This window comes from Poromitra crassiceps, assembly GCF_964638095.1.
Source record: "Poromitra crassiceps genome assembly, chromosome: 8".
Classification (NCBI taxonomy): Eukaryota; Metazoa; Chordata; class Actinopteri; order Beryciformes; family Melamphaidae; genus Poromitra; species Poromitra crassiceps.
The window spans coordinates 3,931,219-3,944,507 of NC_139629.1; the positions used below are offsets into that span (position 1 = coordinate 3,931,219).

A 13,289-nucleotide genomic window follows, 5' to 3' on the forward strand; every position below is an offset into this window, starting at 1 on the left:
AGATGTCATCTACATCTCTATATTTCATGATACACATATACACCATGAGCCACTGTGCTGCCCCAAACTAAACGACGATTGTTCATTTGTTAGTTAGCTTATCCACCTTATTTCTAGCTGCCATGATGCCTGATGGGTGCTTCTTCCACTTCCGGTGTAATAGACTGTTTTACAGTCTATGGTTTTAACTTGACCAAAAAAACGTCTGAGGATTTTACAGCAGAGCCATTCTGCTCTACAGCCGTGTCGTTCGGGTGCTGGGATAACATAATGCATTGTGGGTAGTCGGCTACTGTGGCTAATGCTAACGGCTAGCGTAATAGTTACTTTACATGGCAGTAAAACGCCACTGAATGACCAAATTGATTGAACTTTTAACCATTTCGAGTAACACTGTTTCCATACGGACCCCCAGCGTTGGTTAGTTGTTTATAACGTGACTATATTTATAACTTTTATAACGTTTATAATTCGGGTCTGCAGCCGAGTATAACAAAGGAAATGGCAAGCTGCAACAATAAGTCACGTTAAACCGGACCTTGTACCCACGATTATTTTTGACAGTGGGCCATTCAAAAATAAGGTGGATAGGAAAAATCATCATCGGGCATCGACTTTTCCAGCACAGCTACAATGGATTTCTTTTCTTTTGGCTTTTTTGCCTTTATTTGAAAGTCTGTTGTGAAGAGAGAAATGACAGATTAGGGACAGAGAGAAGGAGATGATATGTGACCAGGCTCCTCCAGGCTGGATTCTAACTCAGAATATTGTGGTGAGTGAGATGTGCCTCAGGGACAAGTCCATGGCAGAAGAGGCAGAGAGACCAAGGGAAATGGGTCTCTGCCTCTTCTGCCATGGAAAATGTTGTGGCTGAGGAGAGTCTAGACTAGAGCAGTGGTTTTCAAAGTGGAGGCTGGGGCCCCCTGGAGGAGCCGCCAGCCCTGATATTTTCTAATACTACAGTTACAGTATCATAAATGAAGAGATGGGAAAAGTAGACACAAGTACAGTTTACTTGTGTAAAAGACTGGTAAAACAGGGGCGTAGCTATGGGTGGGCCTGCCTGGGCCTAGGCCTGCCCACTTCTTGCCTAGGCCTGTTCTGTTCATTTGTTTAATGTACATTTACTTTGTGTTGTTTAGTTATTTTTCCTTAGTTTTTAGTTAATAAATTATCCTTTTAACTTTTACCCCCAACCCACCCAACCACCCTACCACCACAAATAGCTTTGAATTCTGTGGGAAACACTGCGTCGCAAAAGCTAAAATCTTATCAGATGGGGGGACTCCCGGGCAAAATGTTATGAAATGGGGGTCCGTGGTGTGATTTGTCTCAGTTTAGGGGTCCTTGATGTGAAAAGGTTTGAGGACCACTGGCCTAAACAAGGAGACATCTTCACTGTCTCTTCGTACAGAACAGTACAAGTCGTTTCTTTAAACGGCCTGCTTGTCTTTCCCATGCTCCGTCTATAGCGCCGCGTTACATCATTGACCGGACCCAGTGATGCTGCTTCCTCCGCCCACGTCACCTGATCCAAATACTGCTTCCTGCTCACCATGAGGAGCCAAAGCCGCCGCTAATCTCTCCTATTTAAATGCACAGCACAGTGATGGAGGATTTCACTTCAAACCTGTTTGCTTGGTGTTCGCTTAAGGCACCAAGTGTTCCTCCTGACTGAGCTTAGGACACGCGCACACACACACACACACACGCACACTCACACACACACTCTCACACACACACCCACACATACACTCAGACACACACACACACACACACGCACGCACGCACACACAGACACTCACACATGCACACATGCACGCACGCACACGCACACTCACACACACAGACACTCTCACACGCACACACACTCACACACACATGTGCACGCACACACACACACACACACACACTCTCACACACTCAGACACACACACACACACACACGCACGCACGCACACACAGACACTCACACATGCACACACGCACACACACGCACACACGCACACACAGACACTCACACATGCACGCACGCACACGCATGCATGCACACACACACACACACACACTCACACGCAAGCAAGCACGCACACACACACACGCACCTACACACTCAAACTCGCACACATGCACACGCACACACACACACACTCGCACACATGCACGCACGCACGCACACACGCAAGCAAGCACGCACACACACAGACACACACACACGCTGCTCACAATCCCCACGGCAAGCTGTGCATTATAGCACATTAAAACTATCTGATGGTCATTATTACCAGGAAGGCAGTTTGTGACCTCCTGGTACAGACTGACCTTCACTGACCTCCTGGTACAGACTGACCTTCACTGACCTCCTGGTACAGACTGACCTTCACTGACCTCCTGGTACAGACTGACCTTCACTGACCTCCTGGTACAGACTGACCTTCACTGACCTCCTGGTACAGACTGACCTTCACTGACCTCCTGGTACAGACTGACCTTCACTGACCTCCTGGTACAGACTGACCTTCACTGACCTCCTGGTACAGACTGACCTTCACTGACCTCCTGGTACAGACTGACCTTCACTGACCTCCTGGTACAGACTAACCTTCACTGACCTCCTGGTACAGACTGACCTTCACTGACCTCCTGGTACAGACTGACCTTCACTGACCTCCTGGTACAGACTAACCTTCACTGACCTCCTGGTACAGACTAACCTTCACTGACCTCCTGGTACAGACTGACCTTCACTGACCTCCTGGTACAGACTGACCTTCACTGACCTCCTGGTACAGACTGACCTTCACTGACCTCCTGGTACAGACTGACCTTCACTGACCTCCTGGTACAGACTGACCTTCACTGACCTCCTGGTACAGACTGACCTTCACTGACCTCCTGGTACAGACTGACCTTCACTGACCTCCTGGTACAGACTGACCTTCACTGACCTCCTGGTACAGACTAACCTTCACTGACCTCCTGGTACAGACTGACCTTCACTGACCTCCTGGTACAGACTAACCTTCACTGACCTCCTGGTACAGACTGACCTTCACTGACCTCCTGGTACAGACTAACCTTCACTGACCTCCTGGTACAGACTGACCTTCACTGACCTCCTGGTACAGACTGACCTTCACTGACCTCCTGGTACAGACTAACCTTCACTGACCTCCTGGTACAGACTAACCTTCACTGACCTCCTGGTACAGACTGACCTTCACTGACCTCCTGGTACAGACTAACCTTCACTGACCTCCTGGTACAGACTGACCTTCACTGACCTCCTGGTACAGACTAACCTTCACTGACCTCCTGGTACAGACTGACCTTCACTGACCTCCTGGTACAGACTGACCTTCACTGACCTCCTGGTACAGACTAACCTTCACTGACCTCCTGGTACAGACTAACCTTCACTGACCTCCTGGTACAGACTGACCTTCACTGACCTCCTGGTACAGACTGACCTTCACTGACCTCCTGGTACAGACTGACCTTCACTGACCTCCTGGTACAGACTAACCTTCACTGACCTCCTGGTACAGACTGACCTTCACTGACCTCCTGGTACAGACTAACCTTCACTGACCTCCTGGTACAGACTGACCTTCACTGACCTCCTGGTACAGACTGACCTTCACTGACCTCCTGGTACAGACTGACCTTCACTGACCTCCTGGTACAGACTGACCTTCACTGACCTCCTGGTACAGACTAACCTTCACTGACCTCCTGGTACAGACTAACCTTCACTGACCTCCTGGTACAGACTGACCTTCACTGACCTCCTGGTACAGACTGACCTTCACTGACCTCCTGGTACAGACTAACCTTCACTGACCTCCTGGTACAGACTGACCTTCACTGACCTCCTGGTACAGACTGACCTTCACTGACCTCCTGGTACAGACTAACCTTCACTGACCTCCTGGTACAGACTGACCTTCACTGACCTCCTGGTACAGACTAACCTTCACTGACCTCCTGGTACAGACTAACCTTCACTGACCTCCTGGTACAGACTAACCTTCACTGACCTCCTGGTACAGACTGACCTTCACTGACCTCCTGGTACAGACTGACCTTCACTGACCTCCTGGTACAGACTGACCTTCACTGACCTCCTGGTACAGACTGACCTTCACTGACCTCCTGGTACAGACTGACCTTCACTGACCTCCTGGTACAGACTGACCTTCACTGACCTCCTGGTACAGACTGACCTTCACTGACCTCCTGGTACAGACTGACCTTCACTGACCTCCTGGTACAGACTAACCTTCACTGACCTCCTGGTACAGACTGACCTTCACTGACCTCCTGGTACAGACTAACCTTCACTGACCTCCTGGTACAGACTGACCTTCACTGACCTCCTGGTACAGACTAACCTTCACTGACCTCCTGGTACAGACTGACCTTCACTGACCTCCTGGTACAGACTAACCTTCACTGACCTCCTGGTACAGACTAACCTTCACTGACCTCCTGGTACAGACTAACCTTCACTGACCTCCTGGTACAGACTGACCTTCACTGACCTCCTGGTACAGACTGACCTTCACTGACCTCCTGGTACAGACTGACCTTCACTGACCTCCTGGTACAGACTGACCTTCACTGACCTCCTGGTACAGACTGACCTTCACTAACCTCCTGGTACAGACTAACCTTCACTGACCTCCTGGTACAGACTGACCTTCACTGACCTCCTGGTACAGACTAACCTTCACTGACCTCCTGGTACAGACTGACCTTCACTGACCTCCTGGTACAGACTGACCTTCACTGACCTCCTGGTACAGACTGACCTTCACTAACCTCCTGGTACAGACTAACCTTCACTGACCTCCTGGTACAGACTGACCTTCACTGACCTCCTGGTACAGACTAACCTTCACTGACCTCCTGGTACAGACTAACCTTCACTGACCTCCTGGTACAGACTGATCTTCACTGACCTCCTGGTACAGACTGACCTTCACTGACCTCCTGGTACAGACTAACCTTCACTGACCTCCTGGTACAGACTGACCTTCACTGACCTCCTGGTACAGACTGACCTTCACTGACCTCCTGGTACAGACTGACCTTCACTGACCTCCTGGTACAGACTGACCTTCACTAACCTCCTGGTACAGACTAACCTTCACTGACCTCCTGGTACAGACTAACCTTCACTGACCTCCTGGTACAGACTGACCTTCACTGACCTCTTGGTACAGACTAACCTTCACTAACCTCCTGGTACAGACTAACCTTCACTGACCTCCTGGTACAGACTGACCTTCACTGACCTCCTGGTACAGACTGACCTTCACTAACCTCCTGGTACAGACTGACCTTCACTAACCTCCTGGTACAGACTAACCTTCACTGACCTCCTGGTACAGACTAACCTTCACTGACCTCCTGGTACAGACTGACCTTCACTGACCTCCTGGTACAGACTAACCTTCACTGACCTCCTGGTACAGACTAACCTTCACTGACCTCCTGGTACAGACTAACCTTCACTGACCTCCTGGTACAGACTGACCTTCACTGACCTCCTGGTACAGACTGACCTTCACTGACCTCCTGGTACAGACTAACCTTCACTGACCTCCTGGTACAGACTAACCTTCACTGACCTCCTGGTACAGACTGACCTTCACTGACCTCCTGGTACAGACTGACCTTCACTGACCTCCTGGTACAGACTAACCTTCACTGACCTCCTGGTACAGACTGACCTTCACTGACCTCCTGGTACAGACTAACCTTCACTGACCTCCTGGCACAGACTGACCTTCATAGCCACAGTTTGCTTACAGAGTGTGATCAGGACCTGTATTGTCCATATAGCATCATCAAAATGTACAAATCAGATATCTATATAATACTGCCAGTCTGCCACCAGTCCTGGAATGGGTCCTGAAGTGGACCTGGGCCAGTGAACCAAAGTGACCCCACATACCAGAAGAACCTTTAGGCTGGCTTTACACGGTGAAACTTGCACGCAACTAGTTGCAGGTTGCAAGTTGCATGCAACCCAATTTCCATGCAACTTCACAGTTACACAAAGCAATTCAAAAATAATCAAGTCTCGTGCAACTTTGCAGTTTCTTCCAGCAAAACTAGCTAGCTAGATTGGTCATTTTTCATCTATTGTATCGTTTTCTTCTTTTTTCAAGTGAGAATTGTCATTCTGCATTTTTGTATCGTATTTCATATCGTTTTCTCGCTGGAAAATATCAATTCGGACTCGGAGGTGTTGTATCGGTTTTTCAAGAGACCGTCTTCGGTTTTATTTGGTGCATTTTCGCTGCCTGTCCCGTCCTGCCATGGCATGTATGTTTGTTGAGACTGCGAACAGCCAGAGCCTACGTGATCAGCTGACTGGTTCTCATCATTTTGATTGGCTGTTGCATGAAACTAGTTCCACAAAGTTGAGAGCTTTGCAACTGTTGCGGCTGAGTTTCACAGAAGTTTCAAGTGAGTTGCAGAAGGATTTATACCATGCAATTCATTTGCAACTTGGTTTCACCTAAGTTTCATGCAACTAAAGTTGCGTGCAAGTTTCACCGTGTAAAGCCAGCCTTAGAGGAAACACTGCCCCGAGGAGCATTCAATAGCCAGACTATCTCATTAGCCGAGTGGCAGTTGATTAAAGCCCAGGTCTTTGCAATGCATACAGAAGGCCCAGCTGTTGTTACACCGGGCCCTGGGTCTTCACGGTGGAGTACCAGTATAGAACCTGCACTCCAAACCCAGAGCCGTATAATAGAAGAGTTCCGACATCTCCATTCACTCCAATGGACCAGTTTTTTTCCAGGAAGTAGAAAGTGGAACTCTTCAGTAAAAAAAGCAGCACTGTCGAGTTGCATCAAAATAGACAGTGTTGTACTTTGAAAGGGTTTTTCATCCCTTGAAATGAATCAAATTGTACATTATCGGCTTTATTTTAGCATGCAAAAGTAGCGCGAGACCCATTCCTGGCTGTTCATTGGCTAATGATTCTTGCATTTTGGTCCTCCGCTGACGCCACTCTCTTACTAGAGGACACTATCCAAACCCATTCACTTTCTTCATCTGACGGCTCGTATAACAGCAGCTCATCCTGGAGATGTGCTCAGACTACTGAGCCAGTTCAGAACTTGATTTGACTTGAAGAAGGAATACAAACATGTTTAGAGATGAGACAAGAGAAATGCATAAAGGGGCGTCCGGGTAGTGCAGCGCTAGATTCCCTGCCTACCAACATGAGGGTTGCAGGTTCGAGTTCCCGTGTTACCTGGTTGCTGCACTAAGAGCCTCCTCCGGTCGGTCGGGGCGTCGGTTCGGGGGGGAGGGGAACTGGGGCGAATAGCGCTCCTGCCAGTGAAACTCATCGCTGTCAGGCGACTGCACGTGTATCGGAGGAAGCGTGGTGCTAGTCTACAACTCTCCCCAGATCTGCAGAGGGGGTGGAGCAACGAGCGGGACAGCAGGGGGGAGGGGCCAAGTAGAATTGGGGAGAAAATGTGAGAATAACCTGAAAAAAAGATCAAGGCGTAACATATGAGGATTGGATTGTTTTGCTTTAACTGATACTTGCCACAAAATACAGCACAGGTTCCTCTAATGTTTCTCTCTTCCTGTTTTCCCCTCTCTCTTCCTCTTCTTTCCTCTACAGGAGAGATTCCAAGTGAAGAACCCGCCTCACACGTACATCCAGAAGCTCAGGAGTTATCTGGACCCAGCAGTCACAAGGAAGGTGAGAGCCCCCGCTAACCTGCCATCCTGTTCCACTGCCTCAACTCTTCCTTCCCCTCCAAACCCCCCCATCTCCAGGCCAGGATATCCCCACAGCTGACCACACACTGCTCTCTGATCAGCTGACCACACACGGCTCTCTGATCAGCTGACCACACACTGCTCTCTGGTCAGCTGACCACACACTGCTCTCTGGTCAGCTGACCACACACTGCTCTCTGGTCAGCTGACCACACACTGCTCTCTGGTCAGCTGACCACACACTGCTCTCTGGTCAGCTGACCACACACTGCTCTCTGGTCAGCTGACCACACACGGCTCTCTGGTCAGCTGACCACACACTGCTCTCTGGTCAGCTGACCACACACTGCTCTCTGGTCAGCTGACCACACACTGCTCTCTGGTCAGCTGACCACACACTGCTCTCTGATCAGCTGACCACACACGGCTCTCTGATCAGCTGACCACACACTGCTCTCTGATCAGCTGACCACACACTGCTCTCTAGTCAGCTGACCACACACTGCTCTCTGATCAGCTGACCACACACGGCTCTCTGGTCAGCTGACCACACACTGCTCTCTGGTCAGCTGACCAGACACTGCTCTCTGGTCAGCTGACCACACACTGCTCTCTGGTCAGCTGACCACACACTGCTCTCTGGTCAGCTGACCACACACTGCTCTCTGGTCAGCTGACCACACACTGCTCTCTGGTCAGCTGACCAGACACTGCTCTCTGGTCAGCTGACCACACACGGCTCTCTGGTCAGCTGACCACACACTGCTCTCTGGTCAGCTGACCACACACGGCTCTCTGGTCAGCTGACCACACACTGCTCTCTGGTCAGCTGACCAGACACTGCTCTCTGGTCAGCTGACCACACACGGCTCTCTGGTCAGCTGACCACACACGGCTCTCTGGTCAGCTGACCACACACTGCTCTCTGGTCAGCTGACCACACACGGCTCTCTGGTCAGCTGACCACACACGGCTCTCTGGTCAGCTGACCACACACGGCTCTCTGGTCAGCTGACCACACACGGCTCTCTGGTCAGCTGACCACACACGGCTCTCTGGTCAGCTGACCACACACGGCTCTCTGGTCAGCTGACCACACACGGCTCTCTGGTCAGCTGACCACACACGGCTCTCTGGTCAGCTGACCACACACGGCTCTCTGGTCAGCTGACCACACACGGCTCTCTGGTCAGCTGACCACACATGGCTCTCTGGTCAGCTGACCACACACGGCTCTCTGGTCAGCTGACCACACACGGCTCTCTGGTCAGCTGACCACACACGGCTCTCTGGTCAGCTGACCACACATGGCTCTCTGGTCAGCTGACCACACACGGCTCTCTGGTCAGCTGACCACACACTGCTCTCTGGTCAGTTGACCACACACGGCTCTCTGGTCAGCTGACCACACACGGCTCTCTGGTCAGCTGACCACACACGGCTCTCTGGTCAGCTGACCACACACGGCTCTCTGGTCAGCTGACCACACACGGCTCTCTGGTCAGCTGACCACACACGGCTCTCTGGTCAGCTGGCCCTGGAAAAAGCAGTTCACTTGGCACCGGCTATCTTTAGGCACGCCATGTGAGATGGGGGCCAGCGGGGGCGTAGTGAGCAGGGAGAACAGGACTTAATAGTGTGACGTTGTGATGAAATGAGGATTTTGAGATACTGTGATACAGAATGCAGCTGTCTAAATGAATGAGAAGCAAATACTCATTCAAATCTCTCACAGAATGAGACAGACAGACAGACAGACAGACAGGCAGGCAGGCAGGCAGGCAGACAGACAGACAGACAGGCAGACAGACAGACAGACAGACAGACAGACAGACAGACAGACATGTTGCTAGCTGAGCAGAGGCTAACAGAAGTTTGGGGGCTAAATGATCAAATCTGATGTAATCCAGCAGCAGCTCAGGATGGAAGAGCAAAGCAGCTCTGGCCGGTTCTCCGTCTGCTTTGAAGAGAATGACAGGGAGTGAGGGGAGGGGCCCCGCACAGCTACAGGGAGTGAGGGGAGGGGCCCCGCACAGCTACAGGGAGTGAGGGGAGGGGCCCCGCACAGCTACAGGGAGTGAGGGGAGGGGCCCCGCACAGCTACAGGGAGTGAGGGGAGGGGCCCCGCACAGCTACAGGGAGTGAGGGGAGGGGCCCCGCACAGCTACAGGGAGTGAGGGGAGGGGCCCCGCACAGCAACAGGGAGTGAGGGGAGGGGCCCCGCACAGCTACAGGGAGTGAGGGGAGGGGCCCCGCACAGCGACAGGGAGTGAGGGGAGGGGCCCCGCACAGCTACAGGGAGTGAGGGGAGGGGCCCCGCACAGCGACAGGGAGTGAGGGGATTATTGCTTAATTATAAAACGGCTCTCTCAAATCAAGCTATCTGAATGGTTCACAGCCATTGTATAAATCCCGTAACCCACTCCAATAACCCATGGCCATGGGTTATGAGTTGCCATGGCAACTCTCTTACTAAAAGGCTTTGGTTACCTCAAATGACAGTGTAGAAAAAACAAATGGCGGAGACAGCTGTCAGATCCTTGTGAATCGATCTTCGCTTATAACTTTACTAATACTTCGCAGAAAATTATGTTTTGTACAAGAATAGACGCGGGCTAATGTCTTCTTTGCAAAAAAAAGGCTGTTAACCCCGCATTTAACCCTGCATTTAACCCCGTAACGTTAGTTGGTGTCGGGCTTTGCAGAAAGCACTCAGCTTCTCAGCAAGTGCTGAGAATGCAGCGCTGCGCTCGAGCTGCCTGTCGGGCTTTCCAGAAAGCTCTCAGCTTCTCAGCAAGCGCCAGGATTGGCCAATGTCAACTTCAGTCTCCAGAACGATCCAATCAAATCACCCGCACGTTCTTGCGGTCCCGCCTTACAGTAGTGTTTCAACTGACTCTACCAGAATGCCATGCCAGTCGGACTTATAGTATTATTATTATTATTATATTATCATACTTGGAAACCGTTTTATAAAAGCAATATAGCACTCGAGCTGTTGTGGCATATATCCCGCTGCTCAGCAGTTATCCCACTCGGCCTGTGGCCTCGTGGGATAACAGCTGATCAGCGGGATATATTTGCCACAACACACTGGCTCTCATGCTATATTGCTTAAATATATAACAACAATAATATAGAAGTAAGAAAAGTAAGAAATATGTAAAAAAAATATGTGCATAATTCCCCCCCAGGAGGATGGCGGAAGTGTCGTTTGGGTTGGCTAATTTGTGGGAGGGTGTGGGGGAGGCGATGTTTTTTCCCGGATGATGGCGAAGGCTATGCGAAGGCATAACCCGCCCCTCTCTCCCTCTGATTGGCCTAGTATCAAACTTCCATCCAAACACATTCGCTTGGCTATCCTGCATTACATCTCTTTCTACAGTCTGTGGTCAGACCGTCAAGCTCAGTGGGTCAGACAGACATACAGCAGTTACGCTTGCTAGCCTGCATGAAAGACCCCAGTGTGTTCATGTTTTTAATATAGTCATATATCTATGGTTTATAATGCTGCCGCTACTCTTGGCAGTGCACGTATGTAGCCTATAGACAGAGAATTGATCAAGGGTGATATAAAACAGGGTTATTTACAGGGAACTAATTCAGCTCATTGTAACACAAGAATGACATGTATTTGAATTTAAATATTAATCAGAGGAAACAAGGTAATGCAATTTAGAATGAAAAAGAGAAAAAGCCAGCACTCCAAATGTCTTTCTTGTTGATTTATTTACCTCATACACCTGGGCAGCAGCAACGAACGTTTCAGTCAAAGACCTTCCTCAACGTTGGTCTTTGACTGAAACGTTCGTTGCTGCTGCCCAGGTGTATGAGGTAAATAAATCAACAAGAAAGACATTTGGAGTGCTGGCTTTTTCTCTTTTTCATATCTCGTGCTTGCCCTGCACCCAGTGAGTTTTTAAATATTTTCGAGTGTGCTTGCAACCTGACTTTCTACAATGCAATTTAGAATGACAAGAAAAAATACACATTCATATGCCTGCTGCAATAGGCTAAGTAGGCCTAAATAACTTGGTTATATGGTTTGCAATTGTAACGTTTAATCTAATAAAGTAAGATCTCACACATAACATTTTGATTCTATATGCTGCCATCTGCCATCTCATGCTTGTTGATGTAATGATTGTTTTGCACCTGCTGCTCACGTTATGAACAAATTAATGCTTAGATGACCCTTACATCCTCAGCAGAAACTAACTGACTGCAGAGTCATTTTAACTCATTGAGTGCCAGCCACTTTTGGAGAACGGAAGCTCCCAGTGCCAGAGTTTCAGAGCGTTTTCAGTGATTTCTCGAGGCCCACAGAATATTGTGTGATATTACTATGTAAACACCGAACACGCACAAAGAACGAGGAGACTCTCTTCTATCATCTGCAAAAAAAAGTTTATTGATCCCATTTTCCGTTCTTTAGTTATGAGCCGGAGAAGATAGGCTGTTTTGAGCAAAAAGACAGGTTTCAAATTATAAGCTGAGATATTCAGCCTTTTGTGAAATGCAGCATTTCAAGCACATTCACTGACGCTAGCTAATATTTTCTGATGTAGTGACGTGGTGTAGTTCTGTGGAGCCTGCGTGCCCCACCCCCCTCTCCCCGCCTCAGCTGCAAACTCCTCCCCACACGCACCCAGTCTATTTTCGGAGCCTCCGTTTTTGCGCCGGGCGGCTCCCGGGCGGCTCCCAGCGCGACAAGGAAATGCCAAACGGGACTGCAGGGATAGGTTTGGCCCTTCGGCGTCGGGTGCTGCCTTTCTGGCGAGTAATCGTGTGGAGAAACTATATGCAGACAGACAGACAGAGGCAGAGGAGCTCAGTTGTGTGCGCGGATTGACTGATGTTCGCAGCCCGACGTCAGCTGCAGACAGAGCAATCTATATGGCTCTGGCTGCAGCATGCATCGGCTTCTCTTTGATCACGGCTTTTTGCTGCAGTTTTCCGGACCTTTCTGTAATCTGGAGAGCACTGTCGCCACCTAATGAGTCCGTAAAATAGGTTATACACCTTCAATAGCTCCCATATTTGTACAGGAGATGCCTGATGCTTTGATCCACGTCCCACCGTCAAAAAACGCAATTGACGAACATACTCGTCCTTGGCACTCTACGTTACTAAACGAAATGACGAACATACTCGTCCATGGCACTCAATGAGTTAATAAAGTATGAATGTTAGCTGTCCAGCAAACACACCACTAATAGCCTATCTAGTTATAGTAATAATGCTTGGAAGTAGCCTACTTCCCCCGCAGCATCGTGACATTGAATAAAAGTGTAGGCTATATATTAGGCTCGTTTGAGATGACTTCTGGCTCGCCTGAGAGCAGCCGAGTGCAGTCAGCCAATCAGAGGCAGAGAGGGGCGGGTCATGCCTTCGCCCAGCCTTCGCCATCATGGGAAAAAGAATATTGCGTGGGGGAGGAGGTGTAGGTGTAGGAGGAAGTCCCTGACCTCTGACCTGGCCATTTCACCCCGGCTTTTTTCCCCCTATTTGTTTTGAATGATTGCATG

At 49.9% G+C, this 13,289-nt stretch overlaps 1 pseudogene across 1 annotated transcript in view; it reads left to right on the forward strand.

Annotated features, from left to right (window-relative positions):
- Window positions 1-7,840, forward strand: part of LOC310781640 (formin-like protein 2 pseudogene) — a 63,595-nt pseudogene extending 55,755 nt beyond the window's left edge. Inside the window, exon 3 of the transcript XR_014554059.1 lies at window positions 7,661-7,840. The product of XR_014554059.1 is annotated as a formin-like protein 2 pseudogene (transcript). The remainder of the gene's footprint in view (window positions 1-7,660) is intronic.
- Window positions 7,841-13,289: the final 5,449 nt, after the last annotated feature.